At 41.4% G+C, this 19,942-nt stretch overlaps 1 long non-coding RNA gene across 1 annotated transcript in view; it reads left to right on the top strand.

Moving 5' to 3' along the window:
- Positions 1–19,942, top strand: part of LOC107311554 (uncharacterized) — a 28,798-nt gene that overhangs the window by 3,813 nt on the left and 5,043 nt on the right. Inside the window, exons 3-7 of the long non-coding RNA XR_014944788.1 lie at positions 536–655; positions 1,019–2,295; positions 3,292–3,400; positions 18,312–18,464; positions 18,971–19,097. This is a non-coding gene — a long non-coding RNA (uncharacterized LOC107311554). The remainder of the gene's footprint in view (positions 1–535; positions 656–1,018; positions 2,296–3,291; positions 3,401–18,311; positions 18,465–18,970; positions 19,098–19,942) is intronic.

Here is a 19,942-nt window from a genome sequence, read left to right on the forward strand (position 1 = left end):
CACTCTAGCATAGTATTCAGGTTGGTTTCTGTAACAAGGATCAGCCTGGGCTCGGGTTTGCTTCTGGGCTTGCTGCTTCTGCTGCAGATAAGCAGGAAAAAATAAGCTGTACAAAAATGGGTGTTTTCCGCTGATGAATGTATGATTGTGGACTCTGGCAAAATTATTGTAACTTCCACTGATTGAACATGTGGTTTAGTTTTGCTTCATACATCTATGTAGCTTCTTTTTTTTAAAAAAAAAAAAAAAAAAAGAAAAGAAAAAAATCTCAGTAGCAGCTGCATTGGCTTCTGCTAATATTTGCTCCCCTACCAGAAAACCTAAGCTGTTCAGCAAAAGATGAAACCCTTTCTTTATTTTTATTTCAAATCATGTCTTCAAAATGTGAGTTTCTGCTGGCAGATAGAACACGAACTTATCTATGGTGAGTGGGAGGCTGTGCTGTGAGCACTTCTTTGGGGAAGCCTCTTTGACCCCAAACAGGATATTCTACAATGTTTAAAGACTGAGAGATGATGGCAGTATTTTTTTCCAGGACATTTCTCAGAGAAGAAGGAGGGGTGTCGTTATTGTTGTCATTTGACTGTGGCAGATAGAATGCTGTTCTGGAGACACCGCCCTTGCTGGAAAATTGATTAAGGCCTGGATTTGAAAGGTGGGCTTTTCCTCTACTTTTAGTTACCATATTAGGTTTTCACATGGGGAGGGAGGGGGGAGGAAAGAAAAGAAAAAACAACCTTCTTTCTCTTGTTCCTGTTACCTCCCTGTGTCACAAGGGTTTGCTGTATGAGAAGTGAGCTGCTGCTTCTTTTTGTTCTTTTTGTTCTCCCCCTCTAGGAACAGTTGCTTTAGGAGTGATTCTGGTAACCTGATACCACTTGATGTATTTTTGCTGGAATATGGAGCCTACATAAATTGCACCATAAGCAAATTTCTTTATAATGGAAGGATCGGGAAGCTGCAGCTTGGCAGGCCCATTCACTGCTGTGTTTTTTATGTGTTTTTTTTTTTTTTTAAGGTGGATTTTCCAGACGCTTCTTAACAGACGGTATTTGCTAGAAAGGAGAATTGTCTAAAAGATATTGGGGATATGAGGTTGCCACAGTTTACACAGAGCGTCCCACCTGTAGGCAAAGAGCCCCACGTTCAAAATGGATGCTACCTGCCTGCCAAATACCACTCCATAACCTGAAAGGAAAACCATTGTTGTTTGCCCTTTCCTATTTGTCTGACTGATTATTGCTGGTGTCACAGGTGCCCAGAAACTCTTGCAGAAAACAAATCCCATCTTCGCAGTCTCAAAAGCAGACTTGTTTAGATTCAGGACGGAGAGATGTTGGTGAGACCGCAGCCTGGTATGATGCAGGTGGGGCCCTTGCAGTGCTAAGCCCAGAAAGGAACTGGAACAGAGCTTTGAGTGAGATCAAAGATCTTATCAATCATGGCTAGAAAGAGATCAGCCAAACCAGTGTGAGTGCAGCCCAGGACTGCCCTACAGTTTGACCCCTCCCTAGCAAGCAGAGCCTGCACTCCAAATCTTTTTCTTTTAAATTGTTTACATTGGACGCGCTGTTTATTCAAGGAGCCAGAAGAAAGTCTTTGGGCATATATAGCAAGTGCTACAGTGAGAGAAGCTTCCTCAGGCTGCTGCTCTTGCATATATTTGGATCTTGTAGGGCTTCTCCTCTGACAGTAGTGCCTCAGGGCTCCCTTGTTCCTTCTCAGGCCGCTGACAATCAGGCTGTACCACCAATGCCACAGCCCCTAACCAAACTCACTGCAGCAGCAGTGAGCCTTTCTGTCCTCGGTGAGCCGGTAATACAGCGGAGAGACTTTCTGTCCTCGTGCTAGAAGTTGTGTTTCTTGTCTGGCATGGGCTGAGGTGCTGAGGAGTGTTCTGAACTATGCAGACCATGCAAGCTCTGTCATCAGTCACCCAAAAGGGAGAGCTCTATTACAACCCATTAATGCTCCCAGACCACTCAGGCTTAGTTGTGTTGTCACTACAGCACTTATCTGTTCCCAGAGCGTGCGTGGGGCTGCACCATCCGCCAGCTTTGCTCACACTGCAGCACAAGGATACATGTTGTGCATGGTGAAGCTATTCCTCAGGCTGTGTGGCACAGGAATTTCTCCTGATAAGGTAAACTCCTGTGATCTGCTCAGAAATGGACCCTGCTCTGCAGGAGGAAGGGGAGAAAGAGTTTTCCATTTCATTTCTTTCACTGAAAAGAATGCCGCTGACTGAGCAGGTTGGAGCAAGCAGGAGATGCATAGAAGCGTACAATCACCAAGGTGAGAAAAGACTTCTGAGATATTCCAGTCCAACTGTCCCCCTTACCACCAGTGTTTCCCCACTAACCCATATCCCTTAATTCAACATCTAAACATGGCGGGAATGCAGCTCTTGCCTTATCAGCTGCAGGCCCCTGCCTCGGAAACTCTTTATCACAGCATGACATTTATGGAAGGCTCAACACACACCAGAAAGGCTTCTGGATTTGGGACTTCTGCTGCTAAATAGCTTGTGTGATGATGAATGAGTACTTTAACCTTACAGCACATTGCTTCATTCATCTCCACAACTAAGCGTTTCCTAACAGGAATTTTCACTGGGTTCTTTGGAAACTCAGTGTTCATAAATCGCTTTGAGAGCCTTTCCTCAAAGGCTATAAAGATGCAAAACATTTCTGTTATGTACATATAGAGTAAAAACATAACTCCAGGTTATAAATCCACAACCAAGTGATAAAGGCCATTTCAAATCCACTCTGCTCATGATTTGAGTGCCCTGGAGCAGGCTGGGTGCACTCATGCCGTAGGGCCTTTGGCCTGCATTTCCTCTAGGTCCCACAAGTCACAACTGATGCACAACACAGCCTTTCTTTCATGTTGTTTTGATGTAGTCTACACCAGGCTGGTGTGATTCCATCCTGACTCCTAACAAAACAACCTGATCTCTTGATAAACCACCAAGTCCTTCAGAAGGTCCTTCAGAAACAGTCTGTGATTTCTCCTGTTCAAAGAAAAGTTTGTAAGAAAAAGCAAAGCGTGCATCATCTCTTGATAGCCATGACAATTAGGTCCCACCCACCCATCAGTCTCACACTTTAACTGTTCAAAAGAAGCTATACTTCATTTATATACTACATATATACACTTCATATATATACTACATTAAAAAGCCCCTTTTTGAATATATGTTTATAATGTGTGCCAACTTCATTTCCCTAAGCAAAGGATCATCTCTGCTGCTTTGCTAACTGATAAGACTTTGGTCTGTGTCTGCAGGAAGGACTTTCCCCAGAACTCTGCACCTGGGGATACCAGCCATCAGACACTGCCTCTTCACATGCACCTCCAGCTCTGAGGCTCACCCAAAGTCATCCTAGCTTGCAAGGTATGCACATTCTCTTGTTCTGGGGTAAGAGGGTTGTTTTCTGTTGTTATTTATTTGTACATATTTCATTTATATTTTAATAAATGTGTTTGTGTATTTGTGTGTTTTTGTTTTTTTTTTTTAAATGTATTCACAGTATTTCCATTATTATACTTTTTAAAAGGAAGCTGTCTTTTGAAATCAATTTTCCAGGTCGTGTTCTCTTATTCCCTGAATGCTGCTGAGATTCTATTTCTTTCCTCATAGGGATCTTATCCTATATAAAGGACAAGAAATAGGTGTGAGACAGGAGGCAGGAAATGTGTCATTTCACTATAACTGTGTAGAAAATTGTCAGATGCTGTGAGTAGTTAATGGGGAAGCAGAGGGAGCCATGCCCCTGAGCATCCACTTCAGCACAGCTCTAAAGGAGTTTGTGGCTGAGGAACCTGGGAGGCAACGCACCTAGCACAGAGATATGCACTTCTGCCAAGACGTTCCTTCAGTCTTAGGAATTTCTAAAGATCCACTCAAACACCTTTTGCCTTTGTAATGGAACTCATCTGCAGATCGTGGCAGAGATCCTCACCAGCTTGACATGTTCACCAGAAGCACAATCTGATCCAATAAAAGAAGGAAATGAATTAGGAAGTAATTTGCTGAACTGGATTTTTTTCTTTACTAAAACTTAACTCTTGTTTTTACTGTCTTGGTCTAAGCCTTTTTGTTGTGATTTTAATGTTTCCTTTTTGGCTTTTGTAGCCTTCATCCTGATGTACGGAATTAGGAATAAAAGTGAGTTTAGTTATCCCATGGGGACATATGAAGGAAAGACAAATCAAACTGAACAAGTGCCTTGGTAGAAAACACGGCATATCTAACAATGCATAATTGGCAACAGAAAATGTGTCAGATGGGATTTGTTTGGAGAAGAACTTCCAAAGAAGGCTAAGAGCCAAGCTGAAGTAGTCTCCTAAAGTTACTGTAAGATTTATGTGCTGATGATAGACTGTGGGGCAAAGCATTCACGTGGGGAAGGTCATGCTCGCTAATTCACTTGGTCAGTTCCCAATAAGGAATTACCAGTCCTGAGCGATATTGCCTGGAACAGGTATCCACCATTAGAATAAACACAGAATAAAGCAGATCATCATGGTGTAGATCTCACAGCTCCAGGATGATGCTAAAATTATATGCTATTTGGTTATGATAACGTGTCCAATTCTCATCTGCTTCGGTTGGAAAATATTTATAGAAAAATAACTGAGCAGTGTTAATCAGAATGCACTCAAATTTTTCTGTCTTATCAACAAAATGTTAGTAAAGATATTCAAACAACAGGTTGCTTTCCAGAGAGAATGAACAGCAAGGTATTCAAAGCAGAATTTGTAGTGCGCTTTGACCTGACAGCAGCCTTTCAAAATCTAAAAGGGAGCTATAGGAAAGAAGGGACAGACTCTTTAGCAGGATCTGTGGTGACAGAACTAGGGGAAGTGGTTTCAAGCTTAAAGAGGGTAGATTTAGGCTGGATATAAGGAAAAACTCTTTACTGTGGAGGTGGTGAGGCGCTGGAACCGGTTGTCCAGTGATGTGGTTGGTGCCCCCATTCCTGGAGACTGTGAAGGAGAGGCTGGATCAGGCTCTGAGCTGTGGTGTCCCTGTTCATTGCAGGGGAGTTGGACTAGATGGCCTTTAAAGGTCCCTTCCAACTCTGAGGACTCTATGATTCTATGCAGGCTATGCAGTCTAAGCTGCTACAAAATAAAACAATAGCTTCTCATTTGGGGATGTCAGTGAGTGATCAGCATAGTGTTGTTGGCAAGGGGGGAATGCTTTGTTCAAACAGAGAGATAAATAATAAAGTCAAGATATGTGCAATGTTTCATCTTTCTTATTCCCTGTATTCAGGATTAACACTTTCATGTATGGAATGTGCTAGAAGATGGGGATAAGGTGGCAGATGAAATTCATTAATGAGAAACACAAGCCAGGGGACAGATAGAACATGATAAATTGATCACTTCGTGCTGGATCACACTGGTTACTAAGCCATGAGGGCTGCTCCTTAAGTAATGCCTCCTATTTTATTATATTGACCCATTATATCAGAGGCAAATGGTGCTAGCATGGCAGTAGATGTTGAATCTTCACACCAATATCCCATTATATTTTGTAGCTGTAAGACAGATGGCGGTTGAGGGGCAGTCTGACAAAATGGCGTCTGACATGGAAGTGTGTATGAAGCAAAGGGGTAGACTTCAATTCCACCATGTGAAAAAAGCAGCTTTCAGCAGTGGCAACAGTGATAGTGGGTCATCTCCACTGGTGCAGATGTTTATGAGCATGAAATGCAGGCTCTGGTTCATTGCTAGTGAAAATGCATAGCAAATGGTGGTGACTGTGTTGAAAAAGTGTTTTGTAGCTGTGAATTTACTCTATAAAACAGTGCTTTTGTTCTCTTTGTATCTTATGTTGTTTACATGGAAATAAAGAGGAGGCATTACTTTCAGAGATACCTATATATGTACTTCTTGCTGCTTAGAAGAGAGATCTTGGGGTCACTGTGGTTAACACTCCAAAAATGGTTATGCGTGACTCAGAGAAAGTCAGAAAGATTCTAAGAGAGAAGAGTGAAACGAAAACAATCATTGTTTCACTGTGTGAATTTATCATCCACCTACACTGTGGTTACTGCAGACAGTTCTGTTCCCCAGCCTCAGAAAGGACAGTCAAGTGAAAGAAAAGTTGGGGAAAGCTACAGGATGATCAAAGCTATGAATGTGAGGGGAAAGTAGAGAGACTGCAGTTTTGTTGTGGTTTTTTTTTTTGTTTGTTTGTTTGGGTTTGTTTTGTTTGTTTTTTTTTTTTTTTGTCTTGAAAAAGAGAGAATTGTGAGGAAATGTAATAGCTACAAAACCAAGGCAGCAGGGGAGGAGATAGATAGGAAGCGCTTACTCATTACAACCTTTGCTTGCTTTGCTGCAAGAAAAGTTCCAAGGCAAAGGAGGAGATTGAGATACTCTGTCAAAGAGTGAAAAACCTGCAGCTTTTGTCTCAGTGTATAGAAGTACTTCCTAATTCTATTATTTCAAGACAGATGAACTTTTGATAAATAATAACTCATTTGGGTTCTGCAGTCCCCTTGATAGACATAGAGTGAGTGCCTACCATAGCACAGATCTTTCCAGCCAATGCTACAGACCCCCCCATAGAACAGTGAACATCAGCACCCAATGGGACACAATATTTGCTAAGACCGTTGTATAGTAACTGCTGAGTCAGGGCCTGAACCACTGATAGAGCACCTGGGGAAAAGATCCTGTCAGTGCTGGGAGCGCAGGTGAAGGCAATTCAGCTGTGTGCCCAGAAGGGATGGAGCTTGGCTGCACCAGTTGCTAAGAGATTAGACCTCATTTAAGGGCTGACTGCAACTGGGGGAAGGATTTCTTTTTGGAGATCCCTGCTGGGTGAAGTTTTCCCCATGAGCCTAGATCTGCGTAGCTGGGTGAGCACTTTTCCTTCCTTTTGTGCTAGTCTTTTGATGCTATACTCCTGTATTGCCCTTCCACTGTCTTGGCCTTTCTGATTATTACGCTCCTGTATTGCCCTTCCACCACGTTTATCTTTCTGATTGTAACAGCCCTGAAACAGTTAATTGCATATATAAATATCTGTATGTGATAAGATAAAAATATCAGTAAAAAGGAAATATTAATAACAAATATAAGTAAGCAATATTTGCATATGTTTATAAAAGCACATACACACGTGCTTATGTCTTCAATATATTCAAGTAAGATGCAGGGTTTTTTTTACTAGAAATTGTGCAAATGGATCCACATGGCAGTACTCAAAATTATTCATTATCTCTGGTTGTTGTTTTCTTTTCATCAGTTCTATCGCTTTTGTTGTAAAGAGTTCTCTTTAAACTTCTGTCAAATGTTAGCATTGGCCTAAAGCGTTTTGTTCAGTTGTGGGTTGTTTGAATAAAATTGGCTGTGATATAGGAACTTTTCTGTGAAAAACTGTTGGTAGCTTTTCCCTCTACAGAAAAGACCTTTTTTTGCTGAAACGGATTTCTCAGATACAAATTTTTGACTAGTTGTAAGAGAATGTCAAAGAAATGAAAACATTTGGGTCTGTTGACTCTTGCCAGCTCCTGCTGCTACTATTTATTTTCAGGTTATTACTTTACCATTTTTTTTATTAGTACTGCAATGGTGCCCGGAGCCCTCATGACCATAGTGACTATGCCTTACAAACAGGACAGTGCTCACAGCCCAAAGCTGATGAAGCTCAAGGAGTATCTGGGCAGCGTTTTCAGACATAGGGTTTAAATTTTTGGTGGCATTGCATGAAGCCAGGGATTAGACTTGATGGTCCTTGTGAGTCTCTTCCAACTGTGGACAATGTGGAGGGAGTGAAAGACTGATAAAACTGTAGTGAAAAGTCATAAGGAGACATATCTGGTGAGACTGGGAGAATGGCCTTCATCACATAATGCCCCTTCTGTGTTACTCAGGAGAAAAGCAGACCCAGATAGTACACCAAATGTTGAGTCTGTGTTCCTTATAAATACAGAGTGGTTAGGAAGAACGTATGAGGAGGCTGGAGATACCCTTGATTAGAAGGCAACAGCTTAGTACCTGATAAAGGAGTCAAGTGGAAAAGATACAGGTGGGAGAGGTGTATGACTGAAGAAGAGGGGGGCTGGTGACTTTGCTGTCAAAGAGAATGACTTGGAGGTCTTGGCTGGGAGCACCTGAAATAAGACTGTAAGTCTGAAGAATAAGGAAATGAAGGGCTGAGGAAGATCAGGCTGGTAGGGCACTGAAGCAAGGTGGGTTTGCAGAGATGTGTCAGCAGGGCAGTACTCAACCAGTCAGCACTAGAAATAGAAATAATTCTTTTAAAGCTAATGGATTTGGTTTGGCTTTCATTAGGTGAGGACAGTGAGGGAATGAAAGAAAATGATGATGGTCATGCTAGGGAGAGATCTGGAACATAACTCATCTCTACAACGTCTGACTCAGGCAGGGCTATGCAGCCAGGGATAAAACAACCAGGGAAATAACTCCCTGCCTGCCTTGGTGCTGAGGCTGGGGACAGAAAATGAGTTATTAACTGCCACTTTATGTCAACAGTGGCATAACATTAATCTTCTACTGATCTAAGTTGATAGTAAGTAACAAGAACTGGTTGTGGCTTATTAGTGTAAATTAAGGCAACAATGAATAAAATATCAGATACACAGTAAATGTTAATTAACACATTAGAGACACCAAGACAATTACTGGCAAACACGATTGTAATTGCTTAAATAATGTAGGAGTTGAGGAGCAGATGTAAATTAAGTTAAATGGATAGCCTCAGTGACAGAGATGGTTAACAGGTAGTAAAATCAGTGCACAGAAATGTGTTCTGCTGTGCACTGAGAGGACAACACAGGGATGACTAGGGAAGTAATGTAGCACTGCATATCAGACATTCTGTTTATAACATAGCCATTATTTCTACCTCCTTGTAAGAAAAATGTCAAATAAAACATCTGTATTCAGTCCATTAGAGAAATTGTGTCAGCAAAATTCACTAGGGCAAGTCTGAAACACCATGGAAAATCATCATTCATTTTGAGGTAAAAATCTGCCTCTATACCTGCCATAGGAATGTGTTAAATACATTATTTGCAACAACCACTAATGCTATATTGAGGATGAAATCCAGGTAGGCTCAGTAATTTATAGCAAACAAGGGTGAAGTGGCATGTTAAACCTTTAGTTTGCTTACAGGATTCATGTTAGGAGCCTCATACAGAGAAGAATGCAATTTGTTGTAATACAATGGTTATACGTGTTTCTTGTGGCCGTTGGGAATTGTGCTGTAACAAAGAAAGAAAAGACTTTACCTGAAGTGTTGCTGTCACATGGCATTTGTGTGGCTGATAAACAGGAAAACATTTGCTCCACATCTTGGTGTAAGGCCATTGTGAAGCAATAAATGGTTTCTGAACCAGAATACAGTTGCTGCAGCATCTATTTTAAAGCTGAGCTCTGAAAAGTGGCATGTGAAATGGAATTCTTTTGTTCATTTTTGTTTGTTCACTCCTTCATCCCCTCCCAGTCTCTTGGCCTTTTTCATGAAATTTACAGTTGCAGGAGGCAGACCTTTACCTCTGCAGCTACTGCTTTCTGCTGGCACTTGCCTGTGGTTCATGTGGCAGGGGTACATGAAGAACTGAGCCTCTGTGGGGGAGGTGCCACACTGAGCTCTGGAGCTTCATGCCCTCCCTCGGATGGGGGGGAGCTGCATCTTTAGGTCAGGTTTGAATGGAGTCTTTCTTCATCTGTGATCCTTCTAGCTTCTCTTATCTCCAAATACCTATTCTCAAGATTATGTTCTTCAGGGGCATAAGGTGTTACCTTTAAAAACTCTAGAGAGAAAGGATAAAGAGTTCTCTTCCTTCCATATAACATGGCATATTTGTCTTCCAAAATAAACCATTCTCTGTATAATTCAGTTAAAAAGAGAGGAGAAAAAAAAAATCTCTTCTAAAGACAGAATGAGTGAAAGTTCCTGCTTTGAAAAGCACATTTTACATTTGGCATTTTGGAAGGGATTTTTATTGTGCATTTTTCTGCTTAATTGTTTCATTTTCTTTCAGTGAAGAGGCATTCAAGGGAGGGCAATTAAGCCTGTGAACTGGTACCACTAATTACATTAAACATGGGAGAATTGAACTAGCAATTTCCCCCAGCTGTAGGCAGTTGGTGAACCAGGCAGTAAATCTACTGCCATCCACCACAGAAAGAGCTGCTACCGTGTTTCCCTCCCCTCTGCCTTTGGATTTCTTTTGTTTTTAGCTGGGTATTTTAAATCCGTGTCCTCATTCTGGATGTGATCCAAAAGCAGCCAATGGTTTCCTTCTTTGCAGTCCTTGACCAGGGTAAGGCCTTTGAGCATTAAGTATGCTTCAGAGAACGAGCACAAGGAGACTGTCAGGTACTGTGGAGCTTCTAGCACTGCAGAACTCAGAAAATAGGTCAGTCACCCCAGGAGGAGGAGAGAAAGAACTTGTTTTCCTTTCTGTCCTGTCAGTGTTGCTCCAAACCCAAAGGAAAACAACCATTTCCCACTGGCTGTATGGCTCACTGCTGTTCACAGTGTTGGCCATTTAATCTTTTTTCTTCCCTAAAGTTGGGGCTTCTGTTATGCTGTTTGGGTGCACAGGTGTGTGGAGAGGCCCAGAACAAGCTGATCCCCCAAGTACCCTTGTGCTGGGTGCTGCAGCATGCTGCTTCTACTGCTCCCAGTCTACAGAAAGACCTCCTTTCTCTGCTCTGGCTTTAATTTCTTCATTAGTCCTACAAACAGGTTTGGGTTTTTTTCTATTTTTTTTTTTCTCTCCTCTGCATTAAAAAAAAAAAAAAGGCTTTGCAAAAAAGAGGGCTTGTGCTTGGCATGTAGCAGAGTAACATGAGCATAATAAACAAGAGTGGCTGTCCCCATAAATAATAAAAGGAATGTTTCTCTTCACATGGCAGCTTTTCAGTGGAGAAAAGGCAGGGAATAGGTAGCGCTGCACTAATGTGCATGTCTCAAGCTCTAATCCCCATTTCTGTTGTTTTTTTTGGCAAGCCAGTAGCTGGTGAAGCAGGGCCACCTCTCTGTTTTGCATTCCCTTCTAGCTGTTATCTGATTTCTTATCTCTTGTACTTTGTGTCTGCTGGGAATGGCAAGGTTCCTTAGAAGCCCCACTGCATTTCTTTCCTCTGTTTGCTATTCTCACAAAGATGGAGCCACGCTCCTCTTGTGATGAACTGGGAGTTGTAATGCTATCTTGGAGGTGAAAATAGACCCTTCTCAGTCTAACGTGGCCCTGATTTATGTTCCTGCAGCAAAGGCGATGAGCGTGTGATACAAATGAATAACTGTATCACTGGAAAATGTTTCTGATGTTGTTTCAGCTGCTTATGTAAAAAATGCTTCGTTTTCCCACCATTAGCAATGTGATTTACAGGCATGTCAAAATTTCCCTTTTCTGGCCACTCAACTTCAAACTTTGAATATATTGCAGTTGGCTTCGATCTGCAGAGCCATGTGTTAGCTACTGCAGTAGCTGAAATGCATGCAAATTATCCCTTTATTCTGGCGGAGGCTACAACATTAAAACAACAACAACAGAGAATGGCCTGTGCGGAGAGTATCATAAATAATTTAGCTTAAGTGAATGCTGAAATTAGTCAAGGCACCGCATTGCTTGGCTCCGAGAGGTCTATTTGCAGCCAGATATGTGGAGTGCCCTCTGGCCAAAGCTTAGCCTTTCAAAAATGGAAAGCAGGAAAAACAATATGATCTTCTTTTAAAGCAGTGCGCTGGAATGACCCGTGGGGTTAAATATACCTAGACAGTCCTCCGTGCCATAGTGATCTCGAGAGAAAACACCCTGCTTATAAGAACCACCAGCTAGGAAAGGAGATAACGAAGTGTGCGTGTGTATTATTGGCAAGTGCTCTGAATGGCAAGCAGGAGAGCTGCATGCAGTGTTATCTTGCATAATTATTGGGTCACCATACTGTAAATGAAGTGGTTGCTATACTTAGTGGCACTACTGTGCTGCGTGCCTGGCTGAGGGCCGAATCCAGCCCTGCCCCAAGCATTTAGGCTGAGAGCAAAGCTCCAGGCTGGGCCCTGCAACTCCACTGTTCCTAGGTCTCTGGGCAGTGACAGGCTACACCAGGCCCAGCTGTAGGGAGCAAGCCATGGTGGCTCCCAGAGCAGGAGACTGCCCTGATAGGCCATGATGCCTTTCTCTGGAGGGAGAGGGCTGGAGGAGAGAAAATGGGCTGTGAACAGAGCTGACAAGAGAATGGGAAATGAAAATAAGCTGAACGCTTCAGTTGGTTAAAGGGAGAATAAACCACTTAAGCTTTGGGAGATAGATACAAGAAGATATATTAAATTGAAAACTTGTGTAAAGAAAGCACTAGGAGAGATCACTGCACAACACTACCATGGCAAAGGACATATCCCAGGATGCTACTGCAGTATGTTCTTCTAACTAACAGGCAAAAGTGGGTGGGATAGACGTTATGTTCTAATTGCCCTTAACCAGTGCTGCTCTTTTTTTTTGAAATGGCCATGCCTGCAGGTATGGCATGATGCTGCCAGTTTTCTCTCTGACAAGTTTACAGTATAAGGGTGGATACAGCGATGTACTGAAGTGCAGGTTTGAGTTATGCTATCGCGTTGCCTGTCACATCACTAACACTTCTCAACTCCCAGGGAAACCCTCTAGGCTACTAGATCATAAGGACAGCTTACAAATATTCCTGATGATTTAGACTTCAGTTCCAGTTTCATGGGAACCAGGTATAATGACAAACCCTAAATATGAAGGATTTCCTGTATAGAAATCTATACTTGCTGGACAGCCACTGTGTCACTGCTGGTCAGTGCTCTTGAACAAGGCAATGGCTGTAAAGAGGGTTTCTGCTGCCCATCATGCTGCCCTGCCAGTGTCCATCATACAAACTCATGGTTACAAGGAGCGCTAATGCCCTCCCTGCAGAAACAGGTGTTGGTGAACATGTTTATTCTCAACTTCCTCCCCCTTTCTTTCTTTCTTTCTTTCTTCTGAGAGATGGAATGAAATTACGTTTGTGACTTAAGCCTGCGCTGTGTGCATGCGAGGTAGGAGGAAAGAGTTATACGTTCAGCTACCTTTGTATATTTATTTGTTCAGCATGCTAGCTCTTGTGCAATTTGCTGGGAAGGAATGCCTGCAAAAATAAAGCCATGAGGTGGCTCAAATGGAAAAAAAATCCCTGAGCCTCTTTGAAAGCCGCCCCCTGACTTCTGATTGAAGGGATCTGTAGAGTTTTTGACACGCTATAAATCTGTTTACAAAAAAAAAAAACAAACCTACAAAAGTCTATGCCAGCTCTAGTTTATAGAATATCAAGTACTATTAATCCACAGTAGATTCAAGACAAAATAAGTGTTCAGCTGAGCTTTTGTGTCAAAACATGTATGGTATTAAAAAAAATACCATGCAACTCAATCGTAATAGAATGGGAAGATCCAAACTATTCCAACTCTTCTTCCACAAAACTTATCTGTAAACTTTGCATTTAAATGCAAACCCACCTCTTGGTCTGGCATATTCTTTTAATTTATTTCTGTCTTGCAACTTTAAGTGTTTAACATATAAAGAGAACACTCCTAGCATCTCTAGCCACCTCGAGCATAGCTCATGCAAAGCCCTGAGTTTCACTGTGCCTCTAGAAAGGGAAAGCAAGCTGTAGTTCCACAGCCCCTTCTATCACACTGGTGCATTTCTTTCTCTCCTAAATTGTCTCTCTAAACTTTGGTGATGCACATGTGTGTTCAGTTTGTGGTATGGATGCATGCTGAGGTTTATAAATTACTTGGGCACAAAATTTAACAAGATGAAAGCTTTCTTTATGAAGTCCTCGCTAGTATCAACAGATTAAGGTGACATTTTGCTACATTACTTGTTTTAATCCCATCTGCCAGTTGTTCATCTGCTTCCTAGGAACTGAGGCAGAATAATTTTCAGAATAGAAAATGTCCTCAGATATCAGCAATCCAGGAACACAAACTGGAGCCCTAGAGATGAAATCCAGCACCCAGTCATCTGAGTTTCTGTCATTCTCTGTGTGGTGCCTACTGAATTTTCCTGAACTTCTGCCTTCTGAATTTTCTTGAACACTTTCACACCTCGTTTTGCGTATGCATCCTTTGTGCACTCCAATAGAGGTAGAGCCATCTGCTTGTAAGGGTGATGTTCCCAGACTATGCAGACACAAATGCTGCTTGGACATGGTGCCACTTACAGAAAAAAATATCTACGGCAATACTGAAGTGGAATTTAATGAGTCATTTTCAAAATACCCCATGCTTTCTAGCACCCAGGGAGACATTTCTAGTTCTCCTTCATCCCTTGAGTTCTGCTGCTACATGCTCAGGACAGCTGCTCCTTAACTCCATGTAGCATCTGCACTGCTGCTTCTATCCAACCCTATCACAAAAAAACCCTTCACCAGCAAGATGTCTCTGGTCACTTGAGGGATTTGTGTCTCCATGATTACATTGAATTCAGCACACCAGTACCACAGTGTGTTGAATTTCCTCATGAATCTTCTTGTCTTTGGCCAGGAATGTGTCTGTTATAGTGCTAAAACTGACCTTTACCAGGAAATATAGAAGGCAAGAAATTTTCTTCATTAATACAACAGTTCTGAACATGCCCATCCTGTGTGTTAGAGCATCTCTGCCCTGCTTGTACTGCATGCAAGTCTTTTGAACTCCTGTCCCCTCATCCTCGTGTTACCAGAGAGACAAGGAAATGAGGTGTTCATAAAACTACTATTATCCAGAGAAATGTGGGACAGAGAATGCCCAGCTGGTTTTTTATTAAATTGGCTTCCCAATTTAATATGGAGATTAAATGGAGAGGGACCAAATGCCACCAGTGACTATGTCCCAGAAAGGTTAGTGGGCTTCTCTATCTTTGCAGCTATTTACATGTGGGAACTGGAGCTGTGCTGCACTCTGTGGGGGAGCATCCGGAAAGCTCATTCTGCATGCATGAGCAGGGCAGGCTTTAAGGGGTCAGGGGCTGGAGATCTCTGAAGTAACAAAAGTTGCCCGAATTAAAAATGAGAAAACTTCACTGATAACCAGAAATTTACAAAGTTGCTTAAAACAGAAAGCCTGTGAGCTGCTTTACTCTGTGCTGATGGGGAGTACTTGCTGGCCTTTTGGTTTTGGTTCTTTATTATTATTTATGTTTTCTAAATGAGGAGGCAAAGGAAACACTAAAATGAAGAGCAGGACTGAATCTTTCTACCATGCTACAATGCTTTGTTTATTCCTACATTTTATCACTGGAAACTTGATCATCTTTGCTGGCATTTTAGAGGCTCCACAGTTGCTCTGTTCTCAGCACTGCCTGATAACAGATTTGTGAAAATCCCTCTGTGCAAAAGAAAAGGGGGGTGGGCAGAAACAAACTTTTCACAGTGACTCAGAATTATCTCACTGGTAAGTTTAGAGACAAACTGCTTTTTAAAAGTCCCTGCTGCCTTTGGAACAGACTGGGAGGGGGAGGAGGCAGTATTCATTTACATTGTAAAGTATTCCTTTTAAAACAGAGAGAAAGAAAGAAGTATTTAAAGGGGGAGAGAGGAACCTTGTGTTTTTCATAGCAACACTTCGCTTTCTACCAGTAGTTCTAGAATTTCCATTAGGCAGAAAAACAAATATCAAAGCTGCCAACCACAGAGATGAAAGAAAAAGCCAATGGAGAGAAACAGTTTTGCATTGGCTGTTTTTTTTCCCTTGCAAATAGTACAGCTATGACAAAATACCAATGCTCATCGACAGCATCGTCAAAGGTTAAAATTATGGCTAATGATAGAGTAGTGGTTTTCTGGCATGTTAAGGCCGCATGGCACACAGATTTCTCACCATATTTGCAGTTTTCTTGTTCTTTCAACAGCAACAATCTTAAACCAATCCCACTGCCTTGTGATAACAACCAGTGTAAAGCAATTATTGTCTCGAGCTATGGTATAAACTAGGTTGGGAGCTCCTCTGTATACTTTGTTATCAGCCTGCTGGAGCAAATATAGCACTGTAGTATATAAAGAGTCATTAGTTCAAGTCAGGACTTGGGTGACTGAGCAGGTGGAAGTTATACATGTCAGATGGAGGAAGCTTAAAGCAATATTGAGTAGCAGTTACATAAACTCTGTTCCTCTAGAGAGGAGCAAGCTGCAGAGGTTAGGGGAGCCTGAAGTGGTCAGGAAAATCAGGTAATCCAGAGGCATAAAGCTTCCTTTTGACTGCTGTTGGACTAAGGTTTTATCAGCAAGTAGTTAATCAAGAAGTAACTTTATAAGGACTGAAGTGCTCACATTTAATTTAAAGTGGAATTTAGGTGCATAATTGCGGTATGCAAAACACCCAGCCTACCTGCTCACCTGCTTCTCTGTCCAAATACATGGTAGTTCGCACCACAGCAGTAGGTTTCTCTCTCCTCACCATCAGTGAGTGAGATGTAGCATTTTTCCATTCTCTTAGCACTTTTGTTGTGAATCCCATTTGGAACTCCCACCTCTATGTGCCTGGCTATGCTATAATGGCCTCACAGGTTGGATGAGGAAGGTCCTACAAGAGAATCTGCTGCAGGGGAATGAGTAAGAAGATGCATAGGAATGAGTTGTTCTTTTTCCAGTTGAGGGGGACTCCATATCCAAATGGTCTCCTTTCTGGAGAGTTCTGTGGGCTACCATGCAAATGTTGCTGGTGAGAATATTGCCTGGGGGCTTCTAGTTTAAATAAGAGCCAACAATCATTTGAGGAAAGACTGAGCATGGAAATACAAATTAAAGTAACCAGGATATTGAAAGGACTGGTACTTCAGCACTTGAAATGGAATCCAAAACTGAAGATTTTGATTAAATAGATGACACGAGGTCAGACAGTGAGAAAAGGGCATAAACGGCAAATGCTGTGCCTATGATTGCAGTTGAATCTACTGTTCATATCTTACCTCTATGCAAAGGTTTTAAAGACTTAAGGAAATATAACTGACAACATCAAGAAAAACAAAAAATAAGATAAAATACAATGTGCTTTCAGAGTGGATTATGCCTTGCTCACACAGTACTTGTCTTTATTGACTAATCTCCTTCCTGAGCAGGAAAGCAGCAAATCCAAGCCAACTGGATGTCAATGAAATGTATCTGGGAAAACAAGAGTTAATGTCATGAAGCTGAAAATTAGTAGACAGAAATGGAAAGTGGCTAAGGGACCAATAAATGAAGAAACAAACAAAAACACCTGAAAAATGAGGGCATAGCACTGCTGTCAAAGTGAGGCAGAAAGGAGATATATTAGATAAAAATCAGTGCTGGCATAAGAGCAAAGTAGTATAAACCACCCTAACTAAACTTACACTGAAAACTTAAGAAGTTTTGAAACATCAGAGGAGTGTGGTCTGGAACAGGCATCCAGCTAGTATAATGAAGGCTGTGTTTCGAAACAGAACTGTGCAAACAAATTTGAGCTTGATAAATTATAGGCTACAAGGCTGACTCTGATAGCAGGGACCTGGTCTTGATGACCCAGGAGACCCTCTCTAATACTTTATATATTAATTTGGGATACAGGAGCTGGAATGCTTGAAGACCAGACTGATAATGCATGAGATGACTGTTTCATATAGCATTAAAGAATGAAGTGACTTGTTCTTTCATCACTTATTAGTCTGAGAGAAGAGGTTAAGGAGAGAGGTAGAGCTATTTTGAACAGTAAGAATTTGTAAAAACGCTTTCTTTTTTTCCATTAGTATTGACCAACACTTTGTTTGGAATGTATCTAAAATGGTGGTATTTTACACTAATACAGGGGTTGGTCTCAACTGTAAAATTTTGTGATAGGCTAGCAAAAATGGTCCCACCTTAATAACAAGGAGGGGGATTGTATCATCAGAATAGCGCATAATAAAATTAGTCCTGGGGAGGAACTCAAATAAGTGATGTAATCCAGTCCCCTTCTCACAAACTCTACCCTACAGCATTCCTGACAGATGTTTGTATGTTGACCTGTTGGTAGACATCTCCAAAGTTGGATGTATGTGAACTTCCCCAGAGGCTGCACTGCTTTTGCTGCACTCACTGCTAGAAAGCTTCACTTATGGTCTAACCACAATCCTCACAGCAACTGAAGTGTTTTGTTTGTTTTTTTAACAGTTGTCCCATATTTGAAGAATGTTTTTTTTTTTTTTTATGCCTTCAGCCTTTATTTTTCTCTTGATCAAACAGTGCCAGTTCTTCCAACATTTCCCCCACTGGTTGCATTCTTTGACTTCTAATCCTTCCTTATCTCTCTTTCTTGATTTCAGTAAATCTGACCTAAATCCACACTGACCAGTGAAACCCAGTGCTGAGCAGCGCAAGATTAATTTCTGCATCTTGCTGACTTCAGTTATAAAGCCCCAAGTGACAGTGTTTACTTGGAAGTTCTTCCTGGTTTTAAAGAAGATCATCTCGTGAAGGTGAGAACAAGTGTCAGCCATGTGGCTTTAAAAAAAAGAACTGAAACAAGGCAGTGTGAATGATGACCAAGACCTGACTTCTAGTAGAAATGCTCTTAATAAGTCACAAATAAGAATACCAATTCTGTACAATTACAAGGCATATGTTTACAGTTTTAAAAGGAAACACAGAAGCACAAATAGCAAGGAATGCTGCTTGTTAATAAGTCTGAATCTAAGAGTTGTAAATCTTAACCAAGGCAGAGTGCCCTGGAAGAAATGAACCAGTAAACATCATTGAAGTTTAGCTTTTTTTGTTTTAACTATGTTGGAAGCTAAAGGAACTCTAATAATAGCTAGAATTTGATGTTATACAAGATAGAAATGTTGATCATATTATGGAAGAGAAAAAATGTTCACATACTGGAACATCTGTATTTTGAAATAATCTGGTGATCTCTTTGCCAGCTTTTGCTATTGGTGGGGTGGTGGTTTCTAGAGTGGAAGGGAGTTTTCTGTGTTTTCAGGCTGCTTTGTGTCAGATGTGTGCCCAACAGCTTGTGCTCCTCGTGTGCCTCCTTTCAGCATGAGTTTCCCTACTACGTGCTCAGGGACTTGCTCTGCTCTAACAGGAAGGACTGATCCTCTGCCCAGGTACTTGTGCAGCTCTTTGGGTATTGGAAAGGTTTTTCTACACACAGATTTGTTGGTTGCAAACCTATTTGTTGCTGTGCTGCCCTGCATGCTCACCTTTAAATTAAGACACTTACAGTTTCTGCAGAGTTAGGTAGATGGCACATTATTTGTGTTTGTTTCTTTGTTTGTTTTTCCTTAACATAGGAGGAAATAAATATTTCTCAGGTGAGCGTATTCCTACAGGAAAGAAAAGAATGGCAATCACAGTGCTCAAAATACGTCCTTATTAATATTATTTCAGATATAAGTCCAGACGGAACATCTTACTCAGTTCTTAGTCCAGGCTGTGCTCAGAGTAGCATCTTAAATGTGTATTTGAACACTCTAATTATCCTATCTGTATAATTAAAGGCAGGATACTGCATTGCCCCATGAAGAGGCAGGTTGATACTGATACTGGCACTCTTCTGTATTTCAATAACCATTTTCAGGTTAATTTCAGTGCCTGGAGGTGATAGTAAAAATATTTCCCAAAGTAATATTATACATACTTTTCCTTAACATTTGTCTCAACTTACTTCTGTTTCAAAATTACCTTCTTTTTAACACTTCTCTGTTATAAGACGCTTGCAGCAATTTCTAGGAAGTGTCGCAAAGCAACATGAATAAAAAAAGTCAGTCTTTGCCCAAATCTAACAATAGAAGTGTTCTTGATTCCAGTGAAACAACTTCACAAGAAAAATAGGTGTGCTACCTGCTCCCCACCTCCTTTGTTGCAGTGCATTGCTTTTTAATGGGCGCTATTATTTTATTGCATCATCCGTGGCAGCACATCCTTTCATTTAAGCGCAGAATTACACACT

This window comes from Coturnix japonica, chromosome 3, assembly GCF_054131305.1.
Source record: "Coturnix japonica strain WE chromosome 3, WE-NBRP24, whole genome shotgun sequence".
Classification (NCBI taxonomy): Eukaryota; Metazoa; Chordata; class Aves; order Galliformes; family Phasianidae; genus Coturnix; species Coturnix japonica.